Consider the following 16,768-nt stretch of genomic DNA (forward strand, 5'->3'; position numbering starts at 1 on the left):
TCTTTTTGTGCCAATGCCACTGAGAAGGAGATTGGAGGAAAAGTCTAGATACGCGTCTCTTTGTCCTATGCGCCTTTGAGGCATCTAGAAGGACATTAATGCATCCTTCTTTTGTTTCTTACTTTCAAATAAACAAGTTTTATGATGGGATTATTGAGGAATGCGTTCCTCTGAATTTAGATCACTAGTGAACAAATGGCTTGGAATTTGAGGTATTATTGTTATGATGTACATTGTGCTTGGGATTTGTGGCTTCATTTGGTTAAGCTTTTTTTTTTACAAATAGCATCACTCATTCTAGCATCTAAGTTGCTCTCTTTGAGGCAATGCATGTTACAAGGTGCCCCTTTTGACCACGATGTTTCATGAAAAGATAAACCATCATGGCACCCGAGGAATCGAAAAGAATGTAGGCCTTACTTCAATAGGTCAATCTCAAGAAGGATCAATACCAAATGAAGATGAACGTTGAAAAGCAAATGCCAATGGAATTTCAAGAGGGAGAATCACCACTTAAGGTGTCAAAATCAAGATATGCCTCTCTCAAGGATGGCTCTAGTAGTAAGCTTGCCCATTGGTACTATGGCACTTATAAGTCAAAGTGTATTGGAGATTTAGCCTACCGTCTAGAACTTTCATCTTCACTAAAGATTGATAATGTTTTCCATGTCAATAAACTAAAACCCTTTATTGGTTCCCAAGTTGAGTACTTGGAGGAGTTGACGTCTATAGATGAAAGAGAGTTTAATTGAGAATATATGTGTATATAATTTGATAGTAGGAAAAGAAGTTGAGGTCGTACTCTATTAGGGAGTATTTAATCAAATGGTGAGTTTTCCCATTATTGGAAGCTTCATAGAGACCACCTACCATTATTGAGGAGTTTCTCTATCTCAAAAATGACTTTTTAGCTAAAGTTATGGGCTCTCTCACTTCAAACTTTTCTTAGATAGCTCTCTATTTTGATATACTTCAAGTGTTCAATTAATTTTAGAGAAACACAATATACATAGGTTAAAAGTACTCTAGAAGATATTTCTTCGGAGCTATATCATATCAATGTTTAAAAAGGTTACCTTTGTGTGTGCATCTTGAAAGAGCTCATATTTGAAGAATCTTGTATTAAGTTTTCATCTTGATGGTTCAACATTGAAGTAAATGCACTTGAGCTCTAGGTCCATCATTTCTTTTAAAGATTCTTGAAGATTATGGAATTTTTTGTCATGTCTGTACAAAGTACCTTGTTTTATCTCCACTGCTTAGAGTATCTTGTAATAAATATGTTTTCTCGTTTTTGAGAACGTAATCATTTGGGTGGAAATGGATTGTAATGAAGAGAAGTAGACATGCAATTTTTGAGAAATGATTACGTGGGAATGGATTGTAATGAAGAGAAGTAGATATGCAATTTTTGAGAATATTTCACAAATACTTGGAGTCACACTAGCCCAACTATATAAAGATGCAAGAGATTATTTCTATTTTACCATTGCATAATACAATTAGTCTCTTCATCTTCTAAGCTTGTCCATCTTTCATGGCTTCTTTTTATTTTTATGTCTTTTTCTCCCTTGTTTTAGTCTTTTTTTCTTTTGCACTCTATTTTAGTCTCCTTTAGTTTAACTTTTTACATTTTCTAAAAATTCAACGTTGTGGACATATTTGTCACTGTCCTTGTGGTGATAATGAAGAATGATATGTGTCTTGATGAAGATAAATTTGTGGGAGTTATGTGCTATACTATGTGGTGGTTCTAGTTTACTTGGTTCTGTTTCCTTGGTTTTGAACAATAAATATACTAAAGATATGACTTATTGATGTTACAATATAAACTTTGTTGTAGTTTGTTTTTTATATTCTTGGTGTTATTTTGAGAGCTCCATGGTTGATGAGGATTTGATGTAAGATTGATAACCTCCATGATTGCATTTTGGAAATAGATGTTAATAAAGGCAAGAAACCTAAAAGGGCATTGCTCAATACAATGGGCAAAAATTGAGTGGTGTGAAGGCCATCATGGAACATTGTTTCACTCCTATGGCAGCTTGCTAGTCGTAAAGGCTCTAGACACCTCTTGTTGGGCTTAGAATGGAGTTGGAAAACCTCAATGGCCTAATATTTGTGAGTGTTGGAAGACCCTATCCTAGACAAAGGGTGGATTATTGATTGTGTCTATGGGATTTGGATATAGGAATCCAAGTGTTTGGATATGGGTCCCAATGTAAGGAATAGAATGCTAGATTGGCATTGCACCTTGGAGAATGTGTGGCTAAATATAGTATTGTTATTATATCCTAAAGATTGTTTGATCTTGTCTTTGTGTTTTATATAAATTATAATTATAATGAACAAATCTTGTGCTAACGTGATTATTTAAGGAAGCTGTTTTTGTATGTTACATTAACTGTGCTAGGTAATTAGATAAGTAAGATACTCCATCAAGGGAATTGGGAGGATAGATCTCCAATCGGTCCATCCTATGGTTGGGTGGTCTCAGTGAATCAAGAGTTTTCTTTAAAAGCATTAGACTTATGAGATTTTATGATAAGGGTTGGATGATGAATATCTCAAGAAATATTATAAAGAGCATGTCCTCATTGTTTTAGGGAATTGGGGTATGTTACATTGATGGTTCTTTTGATAGGTATGTTACATCTTCAAAGCATCTAGCTCATCAAGAGCACTCATAGCAATAAAAATATCATCTAGCTCATCAAGAGCACTCACAGCAATAAAAATATCATTAATACATAGTACCCAAAGAATAAGGCTACCATAATATGCCTTATTTTGTAAAGATACTGATCCATAGCATTGGGAGAATAACCATGCAAATGCATGAAAGCACTAACTTGTGGTACCATTTTTTAGGTGTTTGTTTAAGTCCATAGAGACTCTTTCTTAACTTGCATACTATGTGTTCCTTGTACTTTTCCATAAAGCCCTTAGGCTAATATATATAAATTTTCTCATGCAAGTTTCCATGTAAGAAACATTTATTTGATAAAGCTTTAGGTCTAACTATGCAACCAAAGCTAAAATCAAGTGAAGGATTGTCATCTTAACCAGAAGGGAGAATATCTCATTAAAGTTAACTCCCTTTTCTTATTTAGAATCCTTTGCAATCAAATGTGTCTTGTATGTTGACTTACGGCGATTGGGAGTGCTCTTCAATTTATATATCCATTTGCATGGCAATGCATGTTTACCATATGGCAAGGAAACCAAGTCTCACTTATATTTTTCTGATAGAGAATCAAACTCACATTTTATAGTTCTCTCCCAAGAGTGTTTATCACCTCTGCATATAGCTGCCTCATAAGTAAGGGGCTTATCGAAATTTGTCACCAATGTATAATGTATAGAAGGCCGAAAAGGAGTAAGAGGACGTAAGGCTTTAGTAGAGTGTCCCAAGACTCGTTGTGGAGCTTATACTTCTTGTCCTTTTTGTTTAACATCATAATCTTGCACAATGGATGGATCTTAGACAACTATATTATCACAACTATAGGTTGTCTAACTGTGACTAGTTGTATTGTAACACGGGCCTTTTTCTAAAAGATCACTTTGTGGACCTCAATCACCTACTTTGGTTTCATATACATCTTTTTCTCATGAAAGATAACATCATGGCTACTGATAATATTTCAAGTGTGCAAATTCAAAACGTGATAGCCAATCTTGTGCATTATCATATCTTAGAAAGATATATTTAATGGACTTAAGATTCAACTTATTTCATTTATCTTTGGAAATATGGTAGAAACCCTCACATCCAAAGACATCTAACTGTGCATATGAGAGAGGTTTATTAGACCGTATCCAAAGATGTCCAAAGTGTGCATATGAGAGAGATCTATTAGACCATATCTGCTCTTTAACTCTGCCACCAAAAGTAGTGCATGGGAATCTATTCATCAAATGAACTACACTAGTAATTACTTCAACCTAAAAATTATTTGGTAAGCATATTTAACAAAGTGTAATGTGGACTCTTTCATGAATAGTCCTATTCATGTGCTTTGCAGTACCATTTTAGGGGGGTGTAAGGGGCGATCAATTGATGCTTAATACTCTCATCACAAAATTGCTCAAATGCCTTAGAAATATATCCACCCCCATTGTCAGATTGTAGGGGATATACCCAAACCTCATGCAAGTAATCATCAATGAATGCAAGGAGATACTTTCACCATCTAATGACTGATAGGATATGGGACCGAAAACAACTAAATGCACAAGAGCCAACAGTCAACCCATACACATAGAACTTTGACTTTTTATGTGAGTTACGAGTTTGCATGCCATATAAACAATGATCACATGAATCAAAAACTGAGTAGTCAAGGGGCGGTAAATATTTCAAACGAGTCAAGACGTTCGCTCCTTTAAGAGACATATGCCCAAGATGGTGATGCCAAAGAGATACATGTGGAAGTTCATTTGCAGCCAAAACATGATCAATAGATCCAGATACAAACAAGGGATATAGGTTGCCAACCTTGGTACCTCTAGCAAGAATGAGGTTGCCATATGTATCTTCTATGCAAGATTACCGAATGATACATGATACCTATCATTGTCTAACTATCTAGTTGAGAAAACTTTTAGTCAAAGCTAGGACATGACGTATATCATGGAGCACAAAGGGAGTACTAGAACCAAATTGTATTTTCAAATCACCTATGCAAACAATGTCACATGCATGATCATCACCCAATCTAACTAAACTTGTAACAATGTAGTAGGTATAAAATCAAAGATGATGTGGGATAACATGGAAGAAAGCCCTTGAATCAAGAAGCCAACACGGAAATTAAGAGGATGAAATATTAGATAACTAAGTAGCATCAAGTGAAGAAGAAGTAATGATGTAATCATCTGAACTATTTTCCAAGGCATTTGTCTTCTCAATGGACTTAATAATATTGCGGTCATCAAAAGACCCGACATTATCTAAACTTTTTCTTTACCTTTTTCATTGATTTTTGCGCATCTTATGGTATTGCAATCTTATATGACCTTGCTATTGCAATAATAATAAGTGAGAGAGGACTTAGGACCACGAGGCTTACCACATGATTTCCCATGAGACTTAAACTTTGCTCTTGTTGGATTGTGAGTCTCTACCATGGCAATCATTCCCTTTACCATCATATCTACCTCTAACAGTAAGTGCATGAGAAATACAGGTGACATCAATATTCTTTCTATTCACTTCTTTTATAAGCAAAGCTTCCTCTATATTGAAGCGTTTAAACCGATCTTTAGGGGCATTAGCACTCATAGCAGTACACAATGTATCCCAAGACTCAAGTAGTGTATCCAAGCACAAATAAAGACTTTACATTATCCCCAAACTTAATGCTATGTGAAATAAGCTAACCGATAATGGAGTGAAACTCATTCAAATGAGTGGACATAGGAGTATCCTCCGTGCAAAGATCCACAAGCTTCTTAACCAATGCAAGTAAGATGCAAGACTTTGCTTGTCATAAAGTCCACATATCTTTTGCCATAAATCATAAACACCACCTTCAATCTCAATAACATTGAAATAAACTTGTATAACCCATTCAAATCAGCCCATGCCTCTACATCAATAGAGTGCCTATAACAAGTGTTTTCTCTAAAATGATTCCTCAAAATTGAAATTTTAGCATGGCCAGTCACAAAATTGGAGTAAATAAGTATAGAATTGTGAGTAAAAGACCAAAATATAAAACTCCCATTGCCAAGAATAATTGAGTAGCAATTGGGATATATAATGCAACTAGCAACGCAAGATATGCATAAACTACCAAGACTAAATACTGGTAGAGAACCAAATCGTTAGGAACATAGATACAATCCCAACAAGAGAGGAGTAAGTATACAAAATTGACAAATAGAAGGAAGCACCAGGTGTACAAAGCAAAGCTAAACTGGTCCACAATCATTAATGTTTACAAGAGAGTATATACCAAAACAAATTGAGCATATATGCATACGCAAGAGACTTCCACTATCTCGAATAAACCAAGCTTTGTAATGATAAAATATCAAGGTGCTCCCACGGAAGCAAATCTAGTATGTCCAAGAGCAAAGAAAAGCTCAATATATATGTCTCATAACATATGGGTGTACAAGGACATGAATCAATATGCCTAGGAGCATATACATGCAATAATATTTCAAATCTATAAGTGAAAACCCACAAAAGCAAATAGCCACTACAAGTATATGTCTAATGAAGCTCAAAACCAAAGTTTAGAGCTCAACATAAGCATATTTGGGCATAATAATCAATGCTAATCATCAATACATCCATATAGCATCCCAGAAGTGCTTATAGGCATGCAATATATAAGCATTCAACCTATAAACTTGTTGTCCATAGGGTATAACAGCAAAGAACCTTCCAAATATTGAGCTAAACAAGTTGTAATTAGTCCAAAATTCTTTCTCGAGTATCCATACATTATCCATGCATAAGAATACTTACCCCATGAATAGGGCATCAAACCAAACAAATACTTGTTGTCTAGACAATCTACAATAGGTCTATCGTGAACAGTAATGAACAACAGGTTTGTCTTAAAAATAGTGAATAACATGTCTGTCCTACACATGGCAAGTAGCATGTCTTTCTTGCGCACACAATGAACAATAGGTCTATCTTGCATAGAGTGAGTAGTAGGTCGTAATAGTAGGTTTATTTTGCTCAGACTGAACAATTGGTCTAAATAGTAGGTTTGAGTAGTAGGCCTATCCTGCATAGAGTGAATAGTAGGTTTGTTCTAAAGAGAGTGAATTGCAAGAGCCGGATGAGGTGAAAAATGTCAGGGATAGGGGTAGCAAATCTGATGCAGATCACGCTAACGGTGGATGTTGGTTGTCTCCTACAATGGTTGAGCTAAGTGACCACTTGGCAAGGCTCAAAAAGTTCAAAGAAAGGCCTCGATCAATGCTGGAAGGGCTCAGGTTGATTAAGGAAGCAATGGGACTAATGCATATCTTGATGAGTGGTTACCATAAAAGCTGTGAATGAAGCTCTCTTCTTGAGTTGAAGTGAATGTTGGTGAAACTCCTTGAGAATGGTAGAGTCGGAGTGAGAGCACAAGTGGAAGCAAGAGCTATGGAGGTTCAAGTAAGAGGGAGCAAGACGATATGTGGAACTCCAATCGTTACAATGTATAACTTGCCTTCCCTTATTCTATTGTCGTAGAAATAATAAAGAATAAAGTGACAATGATGGGCAGCCATCACCTGTAGTGTAGAGGTGTGTGGGCACAATGTACAAAATAAATGTAGGTGGCTAGGCATATGTGGCCTTCAACCCCCAACACAAGTTGGAAAGATCTTGTAGGTTATGTTACAAAGAAGAATATAAAAGATAACTTGTCTATTGATGTTATGCCTATACTAATTGCCCATAGAGAAGAAATACAAGGAGTTTATCTAAATAGTGATGGAGATGAGGAAAACATTGAAGAAAAGAAAATGAATGCTCTTAGAAGGTCTAGAAGTCAAAGAAAAGAACCTCAAAGGCTAACATATCCATTAATAGGTAATTTAATCACTCATATTGAAGAATTTAACTTTCCATTGCTTGTAAATATTATGCAATAAAATAAAGCTACTTTTATGAAGATACATGTAGAAAAACATGCAATGGAAGGAGGTTGTGGATGAGGCATGATTGCCTAAAAATAAGACATGGAATTTGGTGAGCTTTCTAAAGAGAAGAAAAGAAAGAAAATGGTTATAAATGGATCAACAGAATAAATAAAGAAGGAAATATTGAAAAGCATAAAATTAGCTTGGTTGTAGAAAAAATCTCTCAAAACTATTAATAGATAATGATGGAACATAATAATCATATAACAATTGGATGAGAATTGCTCCATGCTCAAAGGGAAAGTGCCACATGTCACGCTCCCCTTTTTGCTCAACAAAAACAAAAGGCTAGAGCTACACACATCAATAGCCATAGCTTACAAAAACCACGTTGACAAATAAACACTTAAAGATTATCATACACATGTCTCCCTTTTTGTTTAGAAGAAGGTCAAGTAGCTTTCTACTCCATCCATGGAGCCTCACTATTGCTCACCTTGTTTTTTTATGGGGACATAAACTCTCTCAACATGGCTACATGGTTAATGAAATTGGGCATTCATGTAGGCGACTCTACAATATACATGCCTTGAAAGGACCAACTTGCAACATCTCTTTCCTTGAGAGGAAACATTGTTAAGTATGAAGATCTTATGTATTTATGTGCTTAAGTTGTCTCTATAATTTCACCAAATGACTTCATTTTCTCATTTCAAATGGCATACTGCATAGCCATAATATCCCTAGAACACTTTCTACACCATAAATGGGATAACGTATATGTTGAAGATGTGTGTTTGTGTTACAACGAAGCAATAATAATACAAAGAAACATCTACATAGTGATAACTTTTTGCATTATAGAGATAATAAAAAAGAAGAGCTACCGAATGAATTAAATCTTATAGATAAACTTGTATGTTGTTGGGTCTTGAAACATACAAATGTTTCTAAAATTGAAGCTTAGAGAACAAAGTACGCAACAATATATGGAGAGGTTGTGCTTAGTACTTGCATGCATAAAAAACAAGAAGGTTAGAACCTTGCAGCCAATGCATATTATAGGTGTCGAAGGTACGAGTAGTTGTTAGCCCTATCACAATATCTAATTGAATCCTTTGTTCATGTAGCATAGCTGGTAAAATTAACCAACTCAACTATTGTACCTTATCGGCATCATAGGTGTCATAGTAAAGGGTGTCTCCAAGGTTTTTGAGAAAGGACCATTCAAATCCCACGCCATATGTATTGTGTTATATGTGGCAAATCAAATCAAATAGTGGTAGTTCCTAGGTAGGGAATGTTGAAGCCAAGGTTAGAGTAGCCATCATAGTGACCTTTTTTTCATAATAAGTTTCATGATGGAGTTTCCAACAATAGAGGTTAAATCTTGAACAAGGCAACACTAGTGTAGTTAATTGCCACTACAAACTAGAAGGCCTTTGTAGCAAATTTGTTTAAAATAAACTATAGGCCATATGTGTTGAGGATTGAATTGACTTGTTTTTTAGCTAATTTTTGTTGTTGTTTGAGTTGAATGGTTGATTTTGAGGGTTGATTGATTGATTTTGGATGTATTGGAAATATTTTGGAGTGTTTTGGATCAGGTCGAATAGGTTTAAGAAGCTCATTATGGTTTTTGGTTGAGATATGATATTCTGATTGGTTCTATAAATTGTTTTTTTGGGTTTGATAGCATTTGTTTTGCCTCTGATTTGATCAATTTTCTTTCTATTTGTGAGGTTATGATTGTGAATGAGTGAGTTTGAGGAATGATTGAGAGTGTGTTGAAAGGTTTTTGGCCACTATCGATGAAAGAGGCATGGAAGTTTGGCTTCTGGGAGCCAACACCATGTGGATCAGATAAAGAGAAGGCCATTGTCATCAATCAATATAGTGTGTTCATGCCCCAAGCCATCCCTATGCATCTCCCATACTTGTGGCTAACCAGCATTGTGTCTGTCAATATCTCAGTGTGACAGTCAATGAGTGGGTATTGCTATAAATGGAGACATGGCATGTAGCGCCATCATGGAGAGTATATTCTTGGATTCACTTGCTCTTAGCCACTTAGAGGGCCTTATGAATTGCATGAGCTAGATGGCGAGAAATTACACAACATTGAGAATATCAATCATAGTAATGGCAATGAGTCTTCTAATGAGAGCATCATTGTAATATGTTGAGGGTGTGCATGCTCTAGTGAGAGTTTTAGGTTGCAATATAAATACCACGAGCAATATGCAAGGGGGCACAACAACTATGACAAGAACGTAGGTAGTAGATGAATAGCCCCATATACCACCCTCAATGCATTCTGAATAGATATTTTCACACAATCCATCACATAAGAGGTAGTTGAAATTGTTAAGGTCTCACATAGTCCATCACATTAGAGGTAGCTAAAATTATTAAGGTCTACTAAAATGACACTTTTTGTGCATTATATGGCTTGAGTAATGCCAATATAATAGCAGGGTCACAAACCACAACAAGTGAGCAATGCGCATACACAAGAGAATAACAAATGTAGAAGTGTGGAAATATGTAAAGGAAGGAGCTCATAGTGCTTATGATTGGTGTATGGCACTAAACTTGGTGTTGGACCAATCCCAAGTTAGTGCAATGCATGGGTAATCTAGGAGATAGCTCCTTGTAGGCTTGCAAAAATTACCCAATGTAGTGATTAAGGCTCAATTATTGGCGAATGGCATGGTCGACCAATATAGTTATGTCTAGGCTAGCTAGGAAATCTTGGGTATTTCTCCTAGGTTGATTTGGTGGCCCAAGGGAGGATTACAAAGCAAGAAGGGCATCAAAGCTCATGGATAGAGTACCAACTAGCAAGAAGTGGATGCATTTTTCCAAAATGTCCAAATGCATATCATTTAGTCATAACATGAAATTTCTAAGGGTATTACTTATTGAGATAGTGAGGGGAGTTCACATGGGGGTTTGTCCAAAAGAACTGTAATTTAGTTGCCTTGCAACAATAGTCAACATCTATATATTGCTCAGTTTGTATTTTACCTAAGAAAAGTGCTTCAGGAGCCTAGTAGCATTAAGTATCGATGAATGCAAGATTGAAAGGGTGGTGCACAAAATACCCATGTGCGCAAAAAAGGTATCCCTACTACATGTCCCATAACATCATGCTTTTGAGACCTATGTTTAGGGGAGGTGGAACCAAAGGGGAGACCACCTACCATCGAAGAGGTATTGTCATGTTGGACCAATCCCACAGTAGTGCAATGCCTAGGTTTTCTAAGAAAGACCTCCTTGCATGCTTGCAAAAATTACCCAATGTAGTAATTGAGGCTTGGTTATTGGTGAATGGCATGGTAGGCAAATGCATTTATGTTTAGGCGAGCTAGAAGATCTTGGATATTCCTTCTAGGTCAATTTGGTGGCCCAAGGGAGGATTAGAAAGCAATATTATGGTAGGAAGCCATTGAAGGGGGTGAAATCTACAAGGCAACCCATAATAAAATTGGTTGCAAAGACAACCATTTTAGAATAGAGAGATAAGAGCCTTGAGAGAAATGCATCAAAGCTCATGGATATGCCAATTAACAAGAAGCAGACACATTTTTCCACAATGTCCAAATGCATATCATTTAGTCATAACATGATAGTTCTAAGGGTGCTACTTATTGAGATAATGAGGGGACTTCACATGGAGGTTTGTCCAAAACAATTATAATCCAGTTGCCTTGCAATATGGCTCATTTTGTATTTGACATGTGAAAAGCGCTTCAACAACCTAGTGGCATTAAGCACCCAAGAATGCAATATTGATTGGGTCATGCACAAAATACCCATACGTGCAAAAAATGTAACCCTACTACATGTCCCATAGTATCATGTTTTTAGACCTATGTCTGGGGGAGGTGGAACCAAAGGGGAGATCACCTCATGTTGGAGAGGTATTCCCATGGTACACACTATTTGATTGCAAGAGCAAGAAAAGTTGGTAAATATTATTTTTGAAAGGTGGATGTCACAATCAATCATACAAGTTGAACAATGGTTGAGTTGTAGCCATGGAAAGATACACCCTTGACATTACCTCTTTTTCATCTGATGTTGTTGCAATAAATCATACAAGTTGAGCATTGGTTGAGTTGTAGCCATTGAAAGATACATCCCTATAATTTTAAGGAAAAGAGATAATGGCAACATTGTAATGCCTAAGTAGAGAGTGAGCATCCTCTAATATTATTGCAATGTTGTTAATAATGTCAAATATACTAGGAGAGTCACCAATATAGTAGCATGAGGCTCATATAGTAGAATAATGCTTTGATATTGAATAGTCCTAGGGGGGTATAGATTTTCACGAATTCCAATATTACTCAGCATATTATAGCAGTTGCTCCATTTGCTTGATTAAGAAGGCATGTTGGTATAAAGGGACTTACATAAGCACACAATAGTAGCTATGTGAGAGACCCATCTTATTATGTGGTCATTATGGAAAAAATGAATACTTGAATCAAATTTGATACATTTGAGAATATGCATGCCCATCCTTTTTTTAATGAAGAGGATCAAGAAAGAATAGAGCACTCCAGGGAGGCTATTTCATTTGGTTGAGGCTACCTAGAGCCCTATGAAAGCATAAACAAATGTGCCTTATTCTTCTCATATTTGTTTTGGAGATTCCCTCACGAAATTCCAATATTGGAAATAATCCGAGTCATGGTTTAGCAATACAATATCATACATAGCATTTATTAACCACAACACAAGAAAAAGCGAAAAAAGTAAAAAAGCACAAGTTGGGACCTAAAATAGGCAGCCCAGAAGGAAATCAGACACAATGAAAAAAGCAAAAAGGAAAATGACTGAAAGCGCAAGGGCAATCTCAAAAGCTAAGGCAAAGCCAAAAGCGCACTTTTAAATTTGAGGCGCCCGTAAAACTTTTTGTAAAAGAGCGTCAGGCTCTCTCGTGTGGTGTAAATTGTAAAGGTAAATGGGTGGTGGGAAGGAGGCTAGGAAGATAGGAAGACAATGGGAAAAAGGGCCCAGGCCATGGCCATGTAAAAAAAGGGGATAAGAGGATGACTGCCCAAGAGGGATTTAGGGTTTTTTATATAAAGTTGAAAAGTGAATGAGGAGCTTATTCTTTAGTGTGTGGCAAAGTGGACTCATCTTCTTCTCTTCTTCTCTCCTTCTTGCTTGCTTGTGTGTGCTTGGGGGAGTGTGAGAGTGTGAGGGAGTGAGTGTATGAGGATGGAGCTTGAAGGTGGAGGCTTGAGGTTGCTTGAGCTCACATCATGAATCATGGAGCTACCAGTGTGCTTGAGGGAGGAGGCAACTCGTTTGGGCATCAAGGTAAGCTCACTACACCTTGGTAGGATCGAAAGCACGTCAGTTAGGTGAGAGATAGCCATAGGTGTTTGCTTGAAATGCTTGAACAATAAGCGGTCTGTGGATCTTGGCGGTTGAGTGTGAGCTCGCCTCTACATTTTGGTTCCATGGTCAGGACCAATGGATTTAATGTTAAGCACTTGCATGTCTCAAATTGAGTGACAAAGTAAGGGTTTCATCCTCGAACCTGAGCTTGAGATAGGTAGGAGGTTTTAGGTTTTCAATCTCTGCAACAAGTAAGTATTTTGGTTTTTTGATGATTAGGCAAGTAGGAGGAAGCATTTTAGTAATTTGCTTTTGATTTTTATTGCATTTAGAGTAGGTTAGGACCAAGAAATTGAAGGAAAAAGCTTTAGGGTTTCTATTGTTAAACAGGCCCAAACAAGGCACAAACATGGAGAAAAATGCCTCTTTTAGAGATGTTAGAATCTTATGAGGAGTGATCGGGTAGATTAAGGCTAAGTCTAGCAAGGGTTTAATCCCCAATTGCTAGTCGATGAATCAACTCCGGTGACTTCCTCACAGTTATTCTCACCTACATCACTCAAGTGGGCATCCATCCTTGTGACATATATTACTATGCTAATCTACAATACAATTCGAACTTCTACGATTGGCTCATGCAAAAGTAAAACCCCCAAAACCAAGTGTTGAATGCCCTTGACCTCTCAAACCTTAATCCTAGGAAAGATTCTTCTTCTTTCTGCAGGGGGCAAGGATAAGGTGGAAATAAGAATAAAACTCAAAAGCAAATGGAAACAAATCAAAACTAGTTCATGATTAAGAAAAATGGTTATAAAATTTGGGATGTATGGACTTCTTGAGGAAGGAGTTTAATCCTATAATTAAGCATTTCAATTCCGCAAGCATGTGATCTTTGTCCTTTGCAAATAATTATTTTGAAAAGCACTAATGGTGAGCATGGCTTCATGACATGTATCCAGTATGGCAGGCCAACAGAAAGCCAATAACTTGCCGTTTTTGGAAGAAGAGCAGGCAAAATATGGCCTTGTTGTGGAAACAAGGGCCTTTAACTAGCTCAAGTTCAAGCACGTCTTGAACCTAGAGGATGCTACCATGGAGGAACAAGCAGTGAAGTAGATTGTCAAACAATGCCATCTGCAAAAGTATATGGAAGCAGTCGGCCAAGCTGTTAACTATGAGAAGTATGTGAAATTTCTCCGGACCTTTGGTAGAAACTGCAGCCTTGTGGCAATGCGAGAGAGACAAGAAGCCTGCTAGGTCCAGTTCAAGTTAACCCCAAATTTGGTGAAGAAAGCATTGGGACTACCCAATAAGGTGAAAAGGCATCCGAAGAGAGATGTGTATGCCATGTTAGGGATGGACAAGGTGGTGGTCCATACAAATGATGGCATCAGCTTGCCAGACATCCCTGATCTTGAACTCCAGCTCCAGGCCAAGATGATGCACGCATTGTTTTCCAGTCATAGGTAAAACTCAATAATGAGCCGAATCAACGTGCCTATGCTGGAGAGCATTGTAGCAGGATCCCTTGATGAAGTAAAACGAAATGGCTTTGTGCAAAAGACCATTGAGTCCTCAACAAAAGCACTGGCAACAGGAAGGAACTACTAAAGCAAAAAGAAAAGCATCATCCTCAAAGTCCTTTACCATCGGATTTAGTGGGGTCCTGATAGCCATTTTCCACTAGCACAAGCATAATGCACCACATAGTGAGGTAGACACACCCCAAGATAGTGCATCTTCTTTTCTTTTCAGGTAAATACAAATTATGCAATCCACCAACTTTGGAGGCCCCATCATCCACTCAATTCACTCTAGGCCCCCAAGACCAATCCCCATGAAACCCTATCATCATTAACTTCCACGATCGCTATCACCCGACATGTCACCATGCAACCGAAATAAAGCAAAGGAAGACTAAGGAAGCCCAAGTCAAAAAGTGAATGAAGAAGCTCATTCTGCTCAGGCAAAAAAAGTGCATGAGATGGTAACCTTAGAAAAAACATGGGGGAGCTCCGAATATTTTGGCAAGGTGCTCTCAAGGATGACAGAGGTCCTATCAAGGATGAAGGATACTCTCTTAAGGAGAAGAGAAAGCATAGGATATTCTAGCAATTAGTGCTATAACTATGCCAGTTGTAGGTAGGTGCAACATACTAAATAATATAATAAGTGATAATTTAGTGGTCATGTGAGATTCATAACAACCACCAACGTGCTAAGTGTACATGTGTAGACCCATCTAGCCAAGCGGTTCATCATCAATGTCCACACGTGTTGAGCTTGCCCTCTTAACATAGATCATCTCAGGTTATGTTTTGAAAGGTGTTGATTGTATGGGTTATCCTTGAATCCTTTCAAATCAATTTTTGCAACTAAGTGTGCAATATTTCTTGGTCACATTATCTCTAAAAAAGAAATGGCCATTGATCTCCAAAAAGATTGAAGTGATGAGCAAAGTTCAACCTCTAAAATTGGTTTCTGAAGTTATGAGGTATGTTGGCTAAATAAAATGGCGTAGTAGTAGGTATCTTCATTATTTAGCTAATGTTTGTGCTCCATTAACTACATGAACAAAAAAGGAGTAAATTTTGTGTGGAGAAATTCTATGTAGAAATCTTTTGAAGCCTTGAAGAAAATGCTTATAGTAGCACCCCTTTTGTAGCCTCCTAGATGGAATTTTCCTTTTCATATTTTTGTGGATGCAAGGCTTAGTGATGAAAATAAGAATTTTTCAATCACTGAGAAGGAAGGCCTTAGCATGGTGTTTTCTTTGTAAAATAGGAATTATTAATTAGGCCAATAAAGTTATTTTTCATGTGAATCATTGGGCTTTGCTCTATTTATTGAATAAACCATAGTTAACTAGCCACTTAGCCTGATGGATGTTGATTTCGCAAGAATTTGTTTATTCAATACTCCATATGCCCAGCAAAGAGTATGCCATTGCTAATTTTTTAAGTAGGTTGGATGGCCTAGAGCAACCCATTGGCATTGATGATCAATCGCCTAATGCTGATTTATTTGAGTTGCAGGTGTATAATCCTGATACTTATGATCAGCTCTTGAAGTTTTTACTTTCAAGAAGCATGCCAAATACGCTTAGTATTGATCAACAAAAGAAGCTAGCTTTGTGAAGTAAATGCTTCCAGGTTGTTTTTGGGCAATTATATAAAAGGGGCCCTTATGATGTCCTAAGAATATGTGTTCTAGAATAAGAATAGTGGGCAATTTTGGAAGAGGCTAATGCAAGTATTTCGAGAGTTCATTTTTCCAAAGAAATCACGTGTCGAAAAAATCTTCAATCAAGATTGTGGTGGCCTACTTTATTAAAATATGCTTATCCAATTTCTTAGACCTATTTAGTCTTAGCAAACCACTAGCAAGGTATACTTAGAATAGATGCATTCTCGTCTATACAAATTAGTGTATGAAGTGGGTTGAAGCAAAGGTCCTAAAAGATAACACTATTGGAAGGGTTGCCATATTGAGTTTATTGAAATGGTGATGAATTGCAAATGCAAAAAAGGAGTTATGTATAACCATAAGCGAAAGGGAAGAATATCTACACTCACAAAATAAGTTTTCAAGATGCTCTATATCTCTACCATGCTTTAATATATTAATATCAGAAAACAAAATGCCTTAAAGACTTTAAGTAAAATCCACACACTACAATCACATAAAAACATAAGCTTTAGGGCTTGATGGCTACTTTGCTCATGTCACACTTAGACTATGATTGGAAGTAATTATGTTTCAGATGCAGAGTGGATTAGACAATCCCCAAATCACAAACCAATGGATTCTA

The sequence above is a fragment of the Lygodium microphyllum genome, chromosome 24 (genome assembly GCF_053477565.2).
Source record: "Lygodium microphyllum isolate KBCC chromosome 24, Lygodium_microphyllum_v1.1.10, whole genome shotgun sequence".
In the NCBI taxonomy this organism is placed as follows: domain Eukaryota; kingdom Viridiplantae; phylum Streptophyta; class Polypodiopsida; order Schizaeales; family Lygodiaceae; genus Lygodium; species Lygodium microphyllum.